The 20,236-nt window shown below is 53.4% G+C and overlaps 1 protein-coding gene and 1 long non-coding RNA gene across 2 annotated transcripts in view; both read right to left on the reverse strand.

Annotated features, from left to right (window-relative positions):
* Positions 1-20,236, reverse strand: part of DSCAML1 (DS cell adhesion molecule like 1) — a 347,848-nt gene that overhangs the window by 243,822 nt on the left and 83,790 nt on the right. The gene's annotated exons all lie outside the window — the stretch shown is intronic.
* LOC122231012 lies at positions 1,712-17,891 on the reverse strand. The gene is made up of 4 exons (XR_006208114.1): positions 17,812-17,891; positions 14,567-14,674; positions 14,156-14,262; positions 1,712-1,980 (listed from the first exon to the last, which is right to left on the reverse strand). It is a non-coding gene; the product is annotated as an uncharacterized LOC122231012 (long non-coding RNA).

The raw sequence follows: 20,236 nt of genomic DNA on the forward strand, positions 1-20,236 counted from the left end.
GTGGTGAGATCAGGCGTGGGTTCCAAAGTCCTGAAAGTTGTACGGCCCTGTCCATGTGAAGGCGGATGATGATTGCTAGTGGTGGTACAACCACCACTCTACAGACAGTGAGAATGGACCCCTAGTGCCCACCTCATTTCAAGCTTACTTTTGGAAAGCAGAACCTGGAGAAATCCTGAGCCCTGAAAATGTGCTCTGATCGCTTTCCCTGACGTAGGGAGTTTTTCACCAGCGGGTTCCCTATAGCCGCACCTCCTGGTCAATGTGCATTCCCAGATTTAGCCCAGAGGCAACAGCCTATTGGGATAAGGCTGTAGAGAAGAGGGGGTGACGTCCCAGGATCTATCCCCACCCCGGGGGCACCAGCTCCTGGCCAAAGACGTGAAGTAGACAGAGTTCAGCCTGACTTTGGACGGTGGGCTGGAGGAGGGCAGGGGTGGGGGGTACTGGGCTCGGGTGGCTCACCCCTTGGCATAGAGCTCAGTCATGAGTCTACCCCCAATATTGACCCGCCCTGCACATGGCCGGGGGCTGGGGGGCAGGGGGCAGTGCAGTAAAAGTGCTTATACAGTCCTCCATGAGTACCAGCCGTGGGTCGCTTCCAGAGCACATGACAGCCCGTCACTGGGTTTGACCCAGTGGTAACTAGGCCTGCTCATCCCACTGGCAGAGCAGAACCTGGCCTTCTCACCGCAGGTCTAGAGCCGTCATTATTTCACCGGCCTCCCAGCCTCCCCAGCCTGGGTCCTTGCCCTCCTCCGCAGAGCTCCCATTATGAGCCCCTCTGAGACCTGTCATCTCCTTCCTGAGCAAGTAAGGAGAGTAAGTCCCCAAGTAAGTCCCCTTACCACTGATGGGGGCCAACGCAGTCACAGTCAGGTATGAATGGCTCTACCGACTTCAAGTTTCCTTTCCTGAGGGTGCTTGAATGTGAAAGGGAGCCAGAGTTTTGAGGAAGGGGCAGGCACATAACCAGGGGTGGGAGACAGAAGCAAGAGTGGACACCAGGGAGGCCAGGGCCTGTGAAATCCAACCACAGAGGCAAGGAGTGCCCTGGCCATGGGTACAGCTTGTCTGTCTGTCATACCCTCTACGAGCCCCAGGACAACGGTGCTCACGGTGATGGTGACAACCCACATCGACTCAGCTCGGCCTTTCAGATAAGTCCTTCCTCCTTGGCTCCAAGAAGAGCTGATGCGGGCACAGAGTGGGGGGAAGGTGGGTTGCGACACAATGAATGCGTCGACCGTCTTTAAGCCTCCATGACTGTGTGAGGGGGTTGCTCGCTGGGGATAGTCTCTGACGGACCCCGTCTCTCCAGGGGCCGCAGGCACAGGGTGCATGAAGTCATGCCGAATGTGGACCAGGTAGAAGGCCGAGGGCTGCAGGTGGGGAAGGATGTACAAGAAAGAAAGGAGGCCGAGGAGAAGAGGCCGGAGGAGGCGGAGGACAGCGGGAGAGCTCACGGTTAAAGGAACTTCAGGAGGAGGGACACGTCCAGGGGTATTTTGGATTTGGGGGCCCATCTGCATCCCAATCCCCCAGGCCTTCGGCAGCACTTTGTTCCTGTCACCATTGACCGTGTGTCTGTGTACCCAGCGTTATGGGTACACAGAAGGCTCCCCGGGACCCGGGGACGTTCACATTACCATTCCCTTTGAAAAGTGAGGAAATCAAAGCTTCGGAGAGTCATCTCTTTAGGCTGTAAGGAAAGAAATCAAGACTCCGACAAATTAAAACCATTACGGGCAGCTTCCCAGACGGCAGGTGTCCTGCCTTCCCACACAAAAGCCCCCCAGGGAGCTCAGGAGAAAGAAGGCTGGGTGGCTGGGATGGCGAATGCAAGCACAAGTGTCCTCCTGGCCAGCAAGCCGTGTGGTCCAGGTCCCGAGGGGGTCCAGCGGCGCCCTGAGATGGAACCCAGGAGGCCCTTCCTGCAGGCCCAGAACCAGGCCGGCCCATTCCCATTCTCCTTGACAGCTGCGGGAGGAAGAAGAAGAAAAAGCAGCTCCTGCGGGGCCCCTTTGGGGAAAGAGCCGGTGCTGGGAGAAGGGAGGAGGGAGGGGGGAGGGGGAAGGGGGGAGGGGGGAAGGGGACTCTCAGCAGCAACGACGACAGAGAAAACCAGAACGGTGTCCCGGGAAGACAAGGACTCCGTCTGATACTGCGGTGCCAACCCCAGAGACCCAGCAGGCAGGAACACGGTTGGCTGTGCCCATGAACCATGGAGGGTGGCACCTCCGTGGACGTGGAGGGTGGGTTCGGGATCTCCTCTCACCTCCAGGCAGAGGAAGCGTGGAGAGGCTGTGCTCTGAGCTGGGCCCTGACAAGGGTCCCGAGTCTCAGCAGAGCGGTAGTTGGGAAGAGGAGGGAGGGGAGCCCCCTCAGCCCATCGTCAGCCAAGCAGACTCGCCCCCTCCTTGTCTCCTCTCGTCGCAGACCTGCAGCCCCCACCTTTAAGGGCAGCAAGGACAATAACCGGGAAAAGACTTCGAAAAGAATAAAAGCTCTAGGGGCGCCTGGGTGGCTCAGTCAGTTAAGCGGCCGACTTCGGCTCAGGTTATGATCTCACGGTCCGTGAGTTCGAGCCCCGCGTCGGGCTCTGTGCTGACAGCTCAGAGCCTGGAGCCTGTTTCAGATTCTGTGTCTCCCTCTCTCTGACCCTCCCCCGTTCATGCTCTGTCTCTCTCTGTCTCAAAAATAAATACACGTTAAAAAAAATTAAAAAAATAAAAGCTCTAGATGAATGTACTATCTAATCACCAGCATCATCTTCAAACCTATTAAGTGCCGAATACTATCCTGAGGTACGCAGTCTTTTTTTCTCCCTCTTAAACTGAGGTCAGCCTAACGGGGCTGGGGATTGGCTCACCCCTGCGGGCACCCTCCAAACTCCCCGTGGAAGCTTGAGTAACCTTTTCAGCACTTGGCCACCATGTACCTTTGAGGACACTCGTCCCACAGAACAAACCGACTCCAGAGTTGCACGGATCGCTTCCCTACCCTATAGCACCAGGAAGTGGCATGGCCACCCTCCCCCTCCCTCTTTCCAGGGGTGTCTGTTGTAGCAGGAAGCCAAGGCAGGTGCTGAGCCCCTCTCTGTGCCAGGCACGGTGATGGTCACCCTCACCACAACCGCAGAGAGAGCCGTTCTACTCTTTCACTGATGAGGAAGCCAAGACTCACAGAGGCTAAGGAATTTGCAGACCAAGTAGTTTCAGCAGGGCCAGAAACACTTTTTAAGCTTTTTTTTTTTTTTCAGTTTATTCATTTTTGAGAGAGCACAAGCAAGAGAGGGGCAGAGAAAGAGGGAGACACAGAATCCAAAGCAGCTCCAGGTTCTGGCTGTCGGCACAGAGCCCGATGCGGGGCTCAAACTCACCAACCGCAAGATCGTGACCTGAGCGGAAGTCGGACGCTCAACCGACTGAGCCACCCAGGCGCCCCAGAGCCAGAAACGCTTAAGGGACCATACAAATTCACTCAAATAAGTAGGGCTACTTATTTTTGTTTATATGTTTGCTTCTCTATGTATTTTTTTTTTTTTGCCCATTCTGTCTTCTAAAGCCTCACTACTCTGGGTTGTGCCCTGTGGAACAGCATCCACCCAGGAACTGGTTAGAAATGCAGAATCACAGACCCTGCCCCAGAATCCGTTGTTTTTAGGAAGATCAGGTAAGCAGTAGACACACTTAAGTTTGAGAAGCGTGGATCTAAAGGAGAGTGGCCCATAGCAAGAAAGATTGAGTTTGCCTTAAAGAAAAAATTCCTGCCAGCTGGTTATACAAATACGCTTATGGAGGGGAGGGAGGAGGTCTGGGCCGAGATCCTCAGGTTTCTGGGAGGCTCAGATGAGATACGGGGGGTGATGAACCGAGAGGACTGCTCAAGGCTCCCTCCTGCCCTGGGAGCCACATCCTAGGCCCTTCTGGGGTCTCCTGAGGAGGAGCCCGAGGGGGTCCCATATGCCCCTGGAGCTCCCCTGTCGGCTGGAGACTTGGATTCAAATGCAGCCACCTCTGTGGAGCTGAGACCAGCAGGCTTAATTCACATTCTCCTGGAGGATAGGTATTTGCATCAGAAATTACCCTGGAACTTAATTCTGCATAATGTTGCTCAGACAAACGACACCCCTGAAACTCTTTGCCAAGGCCAATAATAACATAACTGCAGACAGAAATAATGAATAGGAGCGGAGGGAAAGGGAAAATCAAGGAGGCAGGGGACGGGGAAGGCAGAGAGATGGGCTTCGAGCCAGAGGTGCTCTCGTCTTTGCATACAGTCACTAGCACGGCCCCAGCACACAGTAGTCACTCAACGGTTTTCAAAAGCCATGCGCTATTACAACAAACAAACAATGGAGTAAAGCTAAAAAGAGAACTGCTTCAGGGTACCGACGGACTATTAAGCAATTCATTAATCCAACCATTCAATTGTTCAACAGACTCTATCGGGCACCTATTATGGTCAGGCACCGTGCTGGGCACTGCGGTCCCTGCCCTCACAGCCAGGTCAAGCCGTGCGCTGAGCCTCCTGTGGGGAAACCCGGCAATTCGGAGAGGGGAGGGCTGTCAAGACCCCTGCCGGGGAAGGTTAAAGCCCAAGGGCAGAGCCCTGGCAACTGGGGATGTGAGTAAAGGTATGCAGGCGTCCAGGGGCGTGCAGGTTTCCCTGACGAGCCTTTCACATCCGCTGCACTGGACGAAGTGATTTCCTCGAGGACTATACGCGCCTTCTATTTCAGACCTGGAAGGGACACTGGAGACCATCTTGCTGTCCCTATTCATTTTACAAACAGAAGAGTGAGGTTCAGAGGAGGAGTGAGCTTTGCCAGGGCCACCAGCCAGTTAGCCGCAGAGTTGCAGAAAGAACCCAGACCCTCTCCCGGACCGTGTTTCATACCTCCCCGGGGGGCAGGGGACCTCGCTCAGCCCCTGGGGCAGGCAAGTCCCATCTCTCTGGATCTCGGCTTCGTCTTCTGGAAACAGAGAGGGGGCAACTTTTCAGTAGTTCTCACGCTGTGCTCTACGGCTGTGCCTGGGGGACCCTTGGGAGAGGCGGGGGCCTGGCCGGTGGGGTTCTGGGCAGCCCCTGCTTCAGTGAGAGGGGCTCTCTTGTTCAGCGGGCTCTCATCAAACAGTCCGTTTGAACCAAAGGGTCCACGGCTGAACACCCAAACCAGAACGAACACCCCAAGAAATCTCCCTCGGGTTCCTGCAACACAAGGATCGTGCGCTTAGCGATGACACGGGAAGAGAAGACGGGTTCTCGGGCCCGCGACACGACAGCCACATTAGGGAGAAGGAAACACACACGTGAACAGACTCGAGAGCTGCAGGAACAGCATTCAGTAGTAATCGTCTGTCCCCAGAGTAAGTCTAGAGTGACCCATGTCACAGGCTGATATGTAGGGCGTGGAAGCATGGGTGCCACTGCCTGAGGCGGTCCCAGAGAGATGGGCCTCCCGGAAAACACACAGACTGGCGACAGGGACCTCGGGCTCCCGACTTTCTGCCTTTGGGGATCCACTGGGCATCCCGGGTGCCACCGTCAGCCCAAGTGTCCAGGGCCACCAGCCTCCCGCTCCTCCCACCAGCTGAACCCAATTATGCGTGTTTACATTACAGTTACGTATAATTCTGCCATTTACATTCAGTCGCTGGCTTCTCTGTGTGCTCATAAAATATTAACATTGGAGGGCCGCTTGTTGCAGAAATGTTTATAATTTCTCTTCCCCATTATGGGCTTATTAATGATAATAATGCCGTTTCCCTGCTTAGGAGCTGGGGCTACCGAAAGGCAATCACTCACCATAGCTGAAATATGACAGTGGGAAGTCGGATTCCGTTCCCTGCTCGGCATTTAATCTTAATAACATTTTATCTTGGACGACAAGTGTGTGTAATGTTGTTTAAAAGCCATGACTACATCGACGCTGTGCGTTCGTTCCGGAGAGGGAGTGGGGGAGGGGTGGGCTGGGGCCTGTCCCCCCCTCCCCCCCTCCCCCCCTCCCCCTCCTCTTCCCAGGGGCTTCCGGGTTGGCCTCTCCTCCCTCCACCCAACCCCAGTTCGGCATTTCTGCGATGAAAGGATTTTTTGTAACCTGCGAGGATGAGAAGTACTTATGAGTCCATCAGCCTTTGAAAACACAACTACCTCAAATGGGCTCTATTAAAAATAAATAAGTCCATTTGGGCTGGAGAGCCGGGCCTAAGGGAGCGTAAAGCATTTAAGCTGTGTTGCAGAGGGACAGGTGCGGTTTCCCTCCCCTACGGCGAGGCTCCCGGTGATACAGTCCGTGGGCACAGCTCGTCTGGCCAAGCTCGGTGGTTCCCCCTCCTTGTCTCAGCCCCTGTTCCCCATTCCCGGCCTGCTTTGCACTGTCACGAGATGCAAAAGGACGTAAGCCTTTTTGTGTGTATTTCTCTCCCCCTAAATATAAGACTTATTACATTGTATACGTTAAATATATACAGCTTTCTGTATCTATCTTATCTACCATAACTCCACAAACTGTTTTGTTTTTTTGTTTGTTTTTTTTTTAAAGGACCACCAGGGGCGCCTGGGTGGCTCAGTCAGTTAAGCGTCCCACTTCGGCTCAAGTCAGGCTCACGGTTCGAGATCTCACAGTGAGTTCAAGCCCCACATCGGGCTCTGTGCTGACAGTGTAGAGCCCGCTTGAGATCCTCTGTTCCCCTCTTTCTCTGCCCCTCCCCCGCTTGGGCTCGCTCTCTCTCTGTCTCTCAAAAATAAACAAACATTAAAAATAAAGGATCGCCATAAGGATAAAATTCTAGGTATACACTGTGTAGTGTGCCCAGAACATGAATTATATTGTAAATTTACCATCACCATCATTTCCTTTCCTCATTTCTAAGTTACCTAATAAACTAATCTTATTCAGCTTAAAAAAAAAAAAAAAAGACACCTAGGATAGGATTCTGTTCATAGTAGGTGCTCAATGGCTAAGTGCCGGTTGGGATTTTACACTAAAACGACCAGTTAGCTTGGAGAATGGTACTGGGGCGAGAAAGGGGAGCATCGTTTTTCTCAAGCCTGGTTTTATAAAAGAATGCAGGGTCAGAGAATCATAGCCGCTAATGATCGGAAGGGACCCTCAAGAACACCTAAGTCAGCCTTTTCCCAGGGGCGCCTCCCATCTGCTTCCCTGTCGAGGGTGGAGGGGGGTCATCCAGGCCCTATACTAGCCCACCATCAGCGGCACGGAGTTCACGGTTTGCACGGATGTGTTGCTGGCTGGGGAGACCCAGCAGAAATATTTTCCCTGCCCGGGACCCAGATCTGCCGACCTACAGCTCCCCAGTTCTGCCTTCGGGAGCTCACAGAGCCAGGCACACAGAGCAACGCCCTTGAGCATTTTCTCCAGACCAACAGCTCGCATTGCTTCAAGCGTGCCTCATTCGACAAAATCTCTAGACTCATCGCCATCCTGAGTGCCCGCCTCTAAGATGTTCCGTTTGCCAAAGCCCCTCCCCAGGTGTGGTGCTCAACACTGGGGCTCTGACGCGATTCGAACAGCGCGGGATGTGGCAGAAGCATCACGTCCTCTGCTTTGGAATCTAACTTTTTATTGATTCAGAGCGAGAACTGTCTTTGGCATCTTGCTGTGCCTGTTTGAGCAGCCAAGACACCCTAAGATGTTCCTGCTATCAACTCAAACACGTAGGCCTTTGCTACCTGAACCTACATCAAGTCAAGTTTTCCCCAGCCTACGCTTACAGAATTGATTTTTTTTGGAAACCTCGGTGCAGGACTTTCCATTTATTCCTGTTAGTTTCATCTCCGGGGTCTCAGCCCATCACCACAGGCTGCAAGGTATTTCGGATCCCGATTCTGGGGTCCCACATATCAGCCGCCCCTACTACATCTCTGTCATTCCCGTATTTGAACAACACGCCTTCTGGGTCCTACTCCAAGGCTTGATAAATTACTCAATGGGCAGGTCAAGGCTGAAGCCCTGTAGTCATCATCACGCATCTCCTGCCAGGCAGACGTCAGTCACCGATTTCTTTTGGCCACCGATCGCTTAGTGGGACACAGACCACAGACTCTAGGAAAAGCCCTGTGTCAGCAGAGGCTCTGGAACTGGGAGAAATAGACCACGGGCCTTGTTACGGGACCAATGGGCTGCATTTCTTTAGAAAACTGAGCCTCTAGACTCTCGTTTTCTTCACCCATATGGGAGGAGTTAGATTGGATGGCCCCATATTCTCTCCTAGCTCAATACTCTTCTTTTAAATTAATTAGTTAATTAATTAATTCTGAAAGAGAGAGCAAGCAGGGTAGAGGCAGAGCGAGACGGGGGAGAGGGAATCTCAAGCAGGCCCCGTACCACCAGCGCAGAGCCCGACGTGGGGCCTGAACTCACGAACCGTGAGATCGTGACCCGAGCTGAAATCAAGAGTCGGACGCTTAACCGACTGAGCCACCCACGTGCCCCTTTAGCTCAATACTCTTGACGGATCAACGACCATCCTGCAAGCACGTTGCTCAGACTTGCCCACAGGGACACAGCGAGAGTCTTTGTCAAGAGCCTCATTCAAGTCAAGATATCCCGTGGCTATAATATTCTCTTCTCCGGTGTCCTTCTGCAAACAGGAGAGGAGTTTTCTCACGTGACTCGTTTTGAGCAAACACAAGCTAGTTCCTAATGACCTCACATCTTTTTCTAAATGCGGTGTGGTTCCCTCCCCTGTCATTTTTAGTCTCTCTTTTTCTCCTTTTTTTTTTTTTTTTGCAAATGCAGATATGTTTCCACCTATCGTCTCCTGGTACCCTTGCTGTGTGCATCAAGACATTTACAGAGTGTTCATTCTTTCTACTTTCACAGCAGGGCTGAGAGAGCCACAGCTGAGGAGAGCAAGGTACCCGCCCCACCCCTAGCCAAGGAGGCACACACTTGAACAACTCACCATCGTATGATGTGGGAGGGCCGCATTGGTGGTTTGCACTACGCTTGAGGAGGAGTGATCTCTGATGACAAAGGGACATCCTGGAAGAACTGGGCGGAAGAAAGCCAGAAACCTGGCCCAGGGTCCAACTACCGCCATCTTCCAGACCAACAGCAGGCGACCTTGGGGCCCACAGACAGCAGACCGAGCCGGTCCACACCCGGCGGTGTGGATGCTTAACAGCACCCGGGGGTGTGTTTGTGCGGAGAGGGGCTCGGCTGGCTTGGGCTGTGGAGACAGGGAAAGGCCTGGACGGGGGCAGGGACCACAAGAACGAGGAGCTCCGGTGTCACAGCTCAGGCTGGAGGCCAGACATTTACAGGGTGCTATTTGAAGATCACTTACTACAGAGCAACAGAAACTAGGGAGTTCTGCTCGTTCGTGTTCTGATCGCCCGTCAGCCGGCCACCATCTCCCCAGCAGAGGCGGTCCCCAGGGTGGGCTCCTGGCTCGTCCCCCTCACACTCCCCTCACAACCCACTCCCCCCCACCCCCCGCCGGGTGCAGCGGGGAGGCGGCCCCACGTCCTGCCATCTGGGCTCTCCCCAGCGCCCAGCGATTCAGACTTTCCTTTCGAAGTTATCTGGACTCACATGGGGGCTAGAAACGCTCATCTCTCAGAGTGACACCACAAGCTCGTACTCGCTATTCGGCTCGCTCTCAGCATGTTAAACTCCTGCTCAACACCCGGGGAAAGGACAGCTCGCATGCTCGCCCATTAATAGTACAACCTCCCTTGTCATCTGAGGCAGCCGCTGGCATTTAAACAGCCTGCAAACCCCACCTCCTCCACACAAACTTCAGGGGCTGGTACCCGAGCTTACATTCAGCGAGGGCCTTCTATTTGCCAGGAACCTCCTCGTGCACGCCGCGGACAGATTATGTTTAGCTTCACAACAGCTCGGGAGGGGGATGGGGTAGGGGGAAGGGGCTGTTACTTTGTTACCCTATTTTATCAATAAGGAATCAAAGGCTCAGAGAGGTTATCTCATTTGTCCAAAGTCACACAGCACTGACTTAGCAGCTCTCTGCGATACAGCTGTGGCTTGGCTGACTCCCAGTTCCTGTGCTCAGCTCCCCACACCCAGCTGCCTGCCCTCACGGAGCACCTCTCATCTGTAGGGACCCCCTCCAGCAGTCCTTTCCAGTTTCCAACCTGTGTTCGAAACTTTGGTCCTGCCTTGTGGCACAGCCTGAGTGGAAGATGTGAAGTAGAGATTCTCTGGGCAAACCTGGAGTCAATCTTTCTCTCTCTTTCTTTCCTTCCTTCCTTCCTTCCTTCCTTCCTTCCTTTCTTTTTTTAATTTTTTAAAAATGTTTATTTACTTTTGAAAGAGAGAGAGAGAGAGAGAGACAGAGCACGAGCAGGGGAGGGGCAGAGAGAGAGGGAGACACAGAATCCGAAGCAGGCTCCAGGCTCCCAACTGTCAGCCCAGAGCCTGACTCGGGGCTCGAACTCACGAACCTCAAGATCATGACCTGAGCCAAAGTCGACGCTTTACCGACTGAGCCACCCAGGCGCCCCATGTCTCTTTCTTCTCTTATGGTAAACCATGCTTCCTCTGCCCCCACTTTTTTTTATTGTGGTAAAGTACACATACAATTTAACTACACACATACATCTTAACTATTTGAAGTATATAGTTTAGCGGCATTAAGTACATTCACATTGTTATGTAACTATCACTACCATCCATTTCCAGCACTTTTCCATCTTCTCAGACCGAAACCCCCTAGCCATTAAACACTTACTCCCCATTCCCCCCTCGCCTTCGCCCCAGACAATCACCACTGAACTTTCTGCCTTTACGAAGCTCCCCACTCTAGGTACTCATGTTAATGGAATCATATAACATATGCCTTTTTGTGCCTGGCTTATTTATTTCACTTGGCATGGTGTCCCTAAGGTTCACCCAGAGTGTAGCCCATGTCAGAATTTCCTTCCCTTTTAGGGCTGAATATCAATACCCAAGCTCAATATCAATAGCTAATACCTCATCCATTGTATGTCTAGACCGCATTCCGTTTATCCAGTCACCTGTCACGGAAGGACTCCTGGATTGCTTCCACCTTTAGGCTGTTGTGAATAATCCTGCTGTGAATGTAGGTGAAAAGGATTCCTTTGCCCACCCCATCCCACTAGGATTGCCAAGCACAGAACATTCCGGAACAGCGCCATACTCTTTTGGGCTAAGGCACTGACAACCGTCAGCCTGTCAGCATTACCCAGAAGAGGTAACTCCTCGAGTCACTATGACTCATTAACACTCCGGCCTGGATTCCTTAACCTGTGTTGCTACCTGGTCATCAAGCAAGGACACGGCCACCAGACAGGCAGGTCCAGACGGGGCCAAGGCAGGCCCTGGTGGAATCCGGCCATGGAGGGAAGCAGAGGGGACCAGGCAGCACGTGCATGAGCAAACACGGGCAGGGGCTGGCCAAGGTGGCAGTGAGGCAGGCTTGCGCAGAAAGCCTTGGCCTTGGTGAGCAGAGTGAGGAGGGGTTAGTGTACAGGGAAGGGGCCAGGAACACAGGCTCTTAGATGGGAGGAGGGAAGGGAGGTGGGCTTAGGGGAGGAGATTCTAGGTCCAGGCGAATCAACGGGGGCTTTTGACTTCACAAGGCCACCCCAGGCTCTGTCTGGGGTGGGAGTTGCAGCAAAAAGAAAGATGCTAGAGGCCAGGGGCCAGTGATACACAGCAGCAGGACCTGGTGGCCACAGGACCATGCCACGTGCTTGGCCACCGGCCTCTATCCCCGGCACCTGGGCCCCTACCGTAGCTCCCGTGCCAGCGACGGAGCCGGCACAGGCTCGAGAGCTGGGCCACCCCCAACAGACTCCTCCTGGAGCTGCACTGTGGTCTGAGGCCCTGCCTGCCCGAGGCCCTTTCCTTCCTTCTCTCCTCTCCCTGCTGGTACAGCCCAGCAGGACCTCACCCACTCCCGCCCCCTCCTCTCTCCTCTTTGTCCTCCACACAACTTTCTCTGAGTAAGTCAGCTGCAGTCTAACCCCGCCTCACATCTGCTTTGCGGGGGACCCGAACCGACCCAGAAGACAGCCAATCACCCTTGCGGCCCCCACCCGATCCAGCCCTCCATTAAAGCCCACTTCCCTCCCGGGCTCGGCCTCCCCAGCGCTTCTAGAGGCGGAATGGTAATCCAAACAGGGGCAGCCTAAGTTTACGGTCGTATTCAACTCTGAAACCAGGGGGCCTTGAATCACGCCTGGCAGCTGCTCAACAGATATCTGAAGAACGAATGGGTGTATTCATAATCGTACTCCAAAGTTTCCCCTAGTTCTGTGCTGATTAAAAAAAGATACGGATGTATGTATTTTTTTAGAAAGAGCAAGAGCCCATGGGTGGAGGAGAGAGAGAAAGAATCTCGAGCAGGCTCCACACTGAGCCTGGAGCCCAATGACTGAGCTACCCTGGCGCCACCCCCCCTGCAACCTGAACACTCACTTCATTTTCCCCATGACCCTATCAAGCAGACTGGGCAGAGATGGCCTCAAAGATGCTAACCTGAGGTCCGCAGAGGTTGAAGAAGCCGGCTGCAGCCTCAGGGCTCAGGGCAATAAAACCCTTCCATCTAAAGGCCCCTGGACAGCAGTGCAAGGCCCTTGCTCCCCAGCTCCCTCGTGACCACCAGGGCATCCCAGCCGATCCCAACCCAAGCCCAGAGAAGCAGCAAGCAGCTCAGAGCACAATGCCGGAGTTAGACCCAAAAGAGACGCATGAGGCCAGCCGGCTATCGACCGACCTACTTTGCACTATCAAGAACTAATACCTCAGTCATGACCAACCGGGTTCCTAGGATGTATCTGAGGAGGGAAGATCAGCAGCAAGAAGCAAGGAGCACGGCTTTCCTGGCAGGGGCAGCGATGGGACAGCGGGGACTCTCTGCTTGACTTGCCCCCACGGGAGCAGCGCCCCGTGGGCTGCCGAGAGCAGAAGCCCTGATGTGGCCCAGGGGCTCCCCTCCACCCAGCCACGAACCTTCTTCAATGTTCTAACCGTGCTGTGCTCCACCAGATCACCACTAGGGACACAGCCGTTCACTGCCAGCTCTTAAACAAACCGCTTCGGGCCCCGCCTTGGAAGACAGAACGGAGTTTGCTTTATTTTCTCTTATTTTTATTTTTTTTTTAACGTTTATTTATTTTTGAGACAGAGAGAGACAAGCCTGAACAGGGGAGGGTCAGAGAGAGAGAGGGAGACACAGAATCCGAAACAGGCTCCAAGCTCTGAGCCATCAGCCCAGAGCCCGACGCGGGGCTCGAACTGACGAACCGCGAGATCATGACCTGAGCCGAAGCCGGACACTTAACCGACTGAGCCACCCAGGCGCCCCTATTTTCTCTTATTTTTAAATGAGGCAAAACCAAAGCAAGAGAAGCAATGGGGCGGTGGGGGGGGGGGGTGGCGGGCAGGGCAACGCGTGCTTACTGAGCGATGACACCACTGGACACGTTCGCGCCCCCCCCCCCCCCAGAGAATCAACAACCACTAGAGACAAACAGGCTTTGATAACCTGCTTATGGTCAATTAAAAATCCCAATTAACACTCCTGAAAAATAGTTCAATATTTGTCACCGAACTCAGGATGAGATACCTCTGGTGGCGGGGGGCGGGGGTGAGGAGGCAAGGCTGCCTTCTGCTTCAGAGGAAGAGCCGGAGGGCTGGGGCAAAGGTTCCCCCCCCTCGGCAAAAGCAGCAGGGGGCTGGGGGTGGGAGGAGGCCAGCCTCTCCATCCGCACTCCCACCTCCCAAATGTTTATTCCAGCACCTTCCAACAAAATGCCACTTAGGAGCTCAGCCCTGCCATTTGGGCACAGCCCCTCTACCCGTCCATCTCTGTCACCCACGCCTCCGCTTCCCGGCTCAGTCCTCACCCTCCTACCTTCAGGTCTGGTGGCCTGCTGTCCTGGGGACGTCACACTGAACACCCAGCCTCCTCACCCCCCAGGCTCCCATTCACCCCACGCCAAACGTATGGAGGACAAACAGCAGGCGCTGTGCACGACACAGACCGTGTGCGGTAGCTGTGGTCGTGGCTTTGTTGTGTTCCCTGTAGAGGGCTCCCCTCCCTCCCATACACACCGCCCAGTTACACCTCGTCTGGGACTGGAGCCCACTTCTCCAGTCCTTCTTCTCACCCCTCAGGCTCTTGCCACTTCTTACCTGGCTTCCCAATTGACACTCTTTGCTGCTGCCACAACGATCTTTCTCACATGCAACCAGGATCATCTCGATCCCCTCACGTGAAATAATCCAATGGCCCCTGTTTGCTTTCGGGAAAAATTTGGACCCTTTGGAGAGGCACAGAAAGCCTTTAGTGTCCTCGACTGGCCTCTGCCCTAGTTTTTAACCTTCTACCCCCAGCACACGTGCACGCGCACACACACACACACACACACACATACCCTCCAGGTACTGACCCCCTGGAGTCCCCTAGAACATACATCCCCTTCCTGTGGGATGTTGCCTCTGCTGGGGTAGCCCTTTCTCTTCTTCTTCAAATAGCAAACCCTCACTCTCTGTAGCTTAAGCCTCACCTCCTCCAAGAAGCCCTCCCTGACTGCTCCTCCTCACCTTTGATTTAGATCCCCCTCTATCAGTCTGCTGTGTCTGCTGTCTACCCCCTGGCGGCAATTTCCATCCCACACCATCAATGTCCGTTTCTTCTTCCTTGAGGTTTCCCTGAAAACAACGGTATTTATCTATTTATTATTTATAGTTATTCCTCTCACATTTCCTGGCACACAGTAGGTATTCAATACGTGTTCGTTGCATGAATGGATGAAGGAAAATTGCACACCGCTTTATAAAAATTGTGTAATCACCAAGTGTTTGCGAATCAAACGCTATTTTCCCCTGGAGCTTTGTTAGAATATCCGAGGTGATTCATCCTCACTTCCAACTGTTAAGATATCAACCGTGGTTCTAATTCTCTAACTCTATATGTCTTCCCCCCCGCCAAAGCCTCTGCCAGGTATAACTCAACCCCAAAATGATCTAGGAGAAGCTGATAGTTAAGGGATTCTTGTGGTTAAGGCTCACTGTAAAAGAAAAGACTTTCTGGAGTACGAATAACCATCTCCTAATTTATGTACTTGGTAAGTTTGAATTTGGAGGTTTCTTTAAAAACATTATTTTAATCTTTATTTTTGAGAGGGATGGGGAGGGGCAGTGAGAGAGAGGGAGACACAGAATCTGAAACAGGCTCCAGGCTCTGAGCTGTCAGCACAGAGCCCCACGCGGGGCTCGAACTCACGGACCGCGAGATCAGGACCTGAGCCGAAGCCAGATGCTCAACCGGTGCCCCTGAATTTGGAGGTTTCTTTAAGTTAGCGGAGCACTCTTGCAGTTTCTCTGAAAATGTGACCACGGTTGCTGCGGCTCGTCCCATAAACATGCAGATACAGGGGCAGCAGCCCGTGGAGAACGTGGGACGAGTGGAGAAAGGAGATGGAAACCACAGAGAATTCCAGGGCTGCTTGGCGACTCCATTATGCAAAGCAGCGATTTTGAAGGAATACTGCTCAGAGCTCAGGCCTCCAACTCTCAATTACCCCAGGGCTATTGCATCTCCAGATTATCCGGCTGTCTTTGCCATCCACCTAATGCTCTAAGGGGGACCCGGAAAGACAGTCCCACGTCCCATTTGGAATCCTTTGCTCTGCCTCTAAGAGAGTCACCTGCTCCACGCCCGGGCCCCTGCCCTCCACCAGGGCCCCTCCCCAGACGCCGCACTCCGACCTGGGAGAGTTTGTTTACTTACCGCGCGTGGCAAATAGGCACACTGAAACCTACTGCTAATGCGCTTGCTAGCTTTCTGGTCCCGGGAAACCTCGGTTCCCAAGTGACAGACGGATTTTAGGCCCATTAGCTATCCTGTCATCAAAACACCAAATCTAACCCTCTGTTCCACTCCTGACCTTTGCCAGTACTTGGATATTAGGGGTTCTCCTTCGGTGTTCAGCCTTAACTCCATGCAAAATGTCACGTCTAAAGAGAGCTGAGTGGAAGTGGATGCAAACGTGTCAACCCCTAAGACAATGGGGTGGGACAGACCTCCTCTGTCCAGAGCCTGGCCCAGAACCTCATGGCTAGAGGCAGCGCAATAAACATCGGAAGGAAGGGGAAGTAACAACGGTGATGATGATCTTAATAATACCAACTATCACCCCCCCCCCCCGCAGTTATACAGGACCCGCTGTGTGCTCCGCCCACACTGGACTCCTCACTGGTATCATCTAGGTCAGTTCTTACCAGCAGGACTGTGCCCGTTTTACAGACAGGAAGACTGAGATCTCAGAGACTAAATAGCTTGTCTAGGATCACACAGTTGACAAGGTTCATGCTCCTAACCCTGGCGAAGAGAGGAGGAGATAAGGAAAGGAAGGAAGGAGGGGACGATAAACACAATGACCTGAAAGCAAAGGAGGCCAGGTGATTATCATGAAATTTACTCCCGAAATAAGCAAAGAAATAAGCACTTGGTTAGCATGCCTTGGCTATGCTCCCTGAAAAGCTCAAAGTGCCCTCACATCTGTGCCTTTTTCTTCCTACAGCCCAACAAGGCAGGCCAGGGGGTCTGGCCAGCTCTCCTTCCTTTCCTCCGCCCCTGTCCCGAGCCCCACCTTCACCCTCGCCCGTTCCCAGATACGCTCTTTAAAAATTGTCTTCCAACAGATGGCAAAAATGAAGTCTGGAAGAATCTCATGGTTGAAACTCACATATCCGGCTCCCCAGCACAGACACCATGGGCCGCGCCAGGCAGCCTGGTGGGGAGGAACAGGGGCTGAGGGTCCTCAAAACGCTTCACCATCCTCCTGGTGACTGGGCCGGGAGCCCCGGCAGCAAGAACATATGTTCCCCGGTTTCGCTCCAGCCGAAGGGAAAAGGTAGATGTCACGCACACCCACAGCCCAGGAACAATGCGAGTATTAATAACTGTTTTAATTGTATGCGAGTCTCAGCATACTTCCCCATGGCGCCTCTAAAGCCATTTATTTCGGTACCTCATAGGAGGGACGGTACTATCCGCCGGGGGCCCAGCCGGGCTGGTGGTGACTAATAGAGAACTCTTCATTCAGGGGAACACTGGAAAAGCATTTCCATTTCTCCTGCGCGCACTAGGTGGGTGGTGAAGGCGGTGAGCTAAGTAGAGCACTGTCGAGGTACGCCCGTGCGCCCCGGTGTGCGTGCTGTGTGTCGACTCTCCCTGCCCACGCCAGGGGAGGCACGCCTGGGGGGGGCTGGGAAGGGTGGGGACTGCAGATAACCCCCTACAATGCCTAACCTAAAAATAGTGCGCTTTTGCCTTTGACTGGCAATATACGATTTCCCTCCCAGCAAAATCACCTCCCTAATTTTACTGGGCTCAGGCTGTTACTCAAATGAATCTGTGTTCTCCGAGAACCCCCCGCAAGGCTGTAGAAGCCAGGTGAGTGCAAGGTGGCGTGTAAATCCAGCCCGGGAGTCTGCATTTGTCTTGGACGATCCTAATTCACAGCCAATTAACTCTAAGTATGAACACTGTGTTCCTTTTAAGATCACATTCCATATTTTTCTTTTGTTACAGACAAGACACTTCCACCCTCCAGAGCCGCGAAGGAGAAAGATTTTCTTCCCCTGCTAAAAATTCCACTTCTTCTCACCCCCATCATCTACCGTGATTAACATATGTTCGGTACAGTAGATACTCTCTGTGATAAACACAGGACTTCTCTGAGGCTCAGAACCACCATGGGAGTGGTCCAGAATTATCTCCAGTTACGAGTGGAGAAATTGATGCTCAGAAAGAGAGCCTGATAAGGGTCCAAATCACTCACCCACATATCTTGCCCACCCGCTTGCCTCTCAGCAGAACTATGACCGCAGAGTCTCCAGCAGGCGTATGTCTTCTTAGTCCCTCCACCCCCCCACCCCCACCCCCAGAGTCTCAGAATGTTTTGTCTCTTTGGTAGCGACATCTGGAATTCTGAATTCCCACATATTCAATGATGGGGGAGGCAGGAAGCAGGATGAGGTAAGAAGTGTGACCTTAAGCCAGAGCTTAATCTCGGAGCCTCAGCTTTCTCACTTGTACAACGGAGACAGAATATGTACCTTGCACCGTGATGTGCCCACTTGCCGGCTGGGCACGGAAGAAGAGCACTTCGAGGCGGACCTCACTCCCAAACCTCTGTTAACAGCGAACTTGGACAGGTAGAGCACCTTCAGGATGCACGCCTGGCTTCTCTGCCCAGCCAGGTCCTCTTTGACACAGTTGAAAAGGAGAGGGTGCCTTTGAGCTTTATTTGGGGAGGCGACTGGGAACAAAGGACCCTCGATGAACCAGACAGAGTACGCCCCCTCCTCATATAAATCCAGACTTCTTCCTGCTAGCTGCAGACGCCAAAACCACGTGTCACGGGGGCCCCTCCACGAAGTTCCCCTCCTCCCTTCCAACTTCTATGAGCAGTCTCTGCTCGCAGGTCTTGCCTAGGTCTGGAGATTGGCCGGTGGGCTGGCTTCGGCCTCGCCATGTTACAGTGGGGGACACCGAAGCCGGCACTTAGGCAGAGAGCAGAGTTCAGATCGTCTCTAATTTTCCCGTGACCCCATGCTGGCCTGTTCCCAGGGAGGACTGCAATCAGAGCGGTGTTTAGTTTAGGTAATGCGGCAGGATTAAGGGCTAGAAGGCAGAGGTATGAGTTTGAGACCCTCTGTGCGGCGAATCGCTTCAGCACGCGTGCCCTGGGCCACACTGACTTCTCCTGGTGAACCGCAAGCCAGGAGGGAGGGGGCCACATCGGTGCAAACGCTCGTGCCCCCGAACAAATGCCCTCATCTGCGCACACCTGTGTAGCGTGAGGGGAGGCAGGAGACCTAGGGTCCAGCCCCGCTTCTGCCACTAATATCTCCGGCAAGGCCCTAACTTCGGTTCTCTTCAACTTGCTCAATTATAAATACCACCTGGGGCCCTTATTTTAAAGCGCAGATCCTTGGAATCTTCGCGGAACTAGTGACCTAGAATCACATCACATAGAGTCTCAAGAAGTTCACAAACCACAGGTTGACAGCCCGGGCTTCAGACCTTTGTTCTCTGCTCTGCAAAACGAGGGGAGTAGATCAAAGGCTCTCCTAAAGCAGCATCGCGGGGCCCGCGTCCCAGCACAGACGTTACGCGCCTCTGTGACCAAGTCGCATGCGAAAATATAGCACTGCAGAGGGGCCCCGATGCACATACGCATGGGGGCAAAGAGATCCTAGTTCTCTTTTTGCTCTAGCTTGTAGTCTTGTTTGGCTTTGGCCGGACTCCTGGTGGTGACCGAGGGGGTTTTAAATTACCTATTAAGTCTGTACTTTGGGGGAGCCGGCACTCCAAGTCCCTGACATGACTGACCCCCGGCCCGGCAGGTGGGTGGTAGTGGGCAAGGAGACCCCCGTGACCGAGCACACTAGTTAGGGGTAGTTACTTCCCTGTCCAGAGAGCTCACGTTTCGGGTGATTAAGTAAATACTACCTTTGAAAGCCAGAAAAAAACATGGTGGAATCAGCGTCCTGGTCTCCAGAGAAAAAGAAAAGAGGGAATGAATGATCTTGGACGTTCCTTTGGATATCTCTCTCCTCTGCTCCTTCACCCCCCTCCCAAAGGGAGCGCCTCCCAAGCCCAGTCTTCCAAATGTCTTCCCGAGCCAGCACGCTCAGCCCCCTGCAAGGGCACCAAACTGCTGGTGGAGACAGACGTCTGAGCCGCAGGTAGACCAGAAGCTTCGAAAGTGGTACCATGAGGCCATCTTTCCAGTCTTGGAGCATGGGCGAGTAGCCTTCTCCATCCCTGAGAGGTTAAAAAAGAGACCGGACTCCCAGTGTAAACTCACCAGACTGGATTAGGGCAATGGTGAATGTGAGAACCGTCTGTCGCAAAGGACAGACTATGTCTCCCATATACCCTGCCGCTTGCTCTGGGCCCTACACTGCCCGCTCCTATCCACAGGACAGTGTGACATTCCATTTTCCCACACTAACTGTGGGCAGCCAAGAAGACTTGGGTCAGAAGGGACTTCAAACCAGCTTAATGTAACCCCAGTATCCACAGCTCTGTCACATCGTCTCCATTGGCGGGGGGCATCTCCCTTCTGCTGGAAGACTACTGACAAGAAACTCACCATCTGTCCAAATCTCTTTGGACGGTCCTGCTGTAAAGTGGGCTGGTCTCCTACTTCCTCAAACTAATCTCAAACTTCCTTCGTTACTCAAGGTCCTTGTGTT

This window comes from Panthera tigris, chromosome D1 (assembly GCF_018350195.1).
Source record: "Panthera tigris isolate Pti1 chromosome D1, P.tigris_Pti1_mat1.1, whole genome shotgun sequence".
NCBI lineage: Eukaryota > Metazoa > Chordata > Mammalia > Carnivora > Felidae > Panthera > Panthera tigris.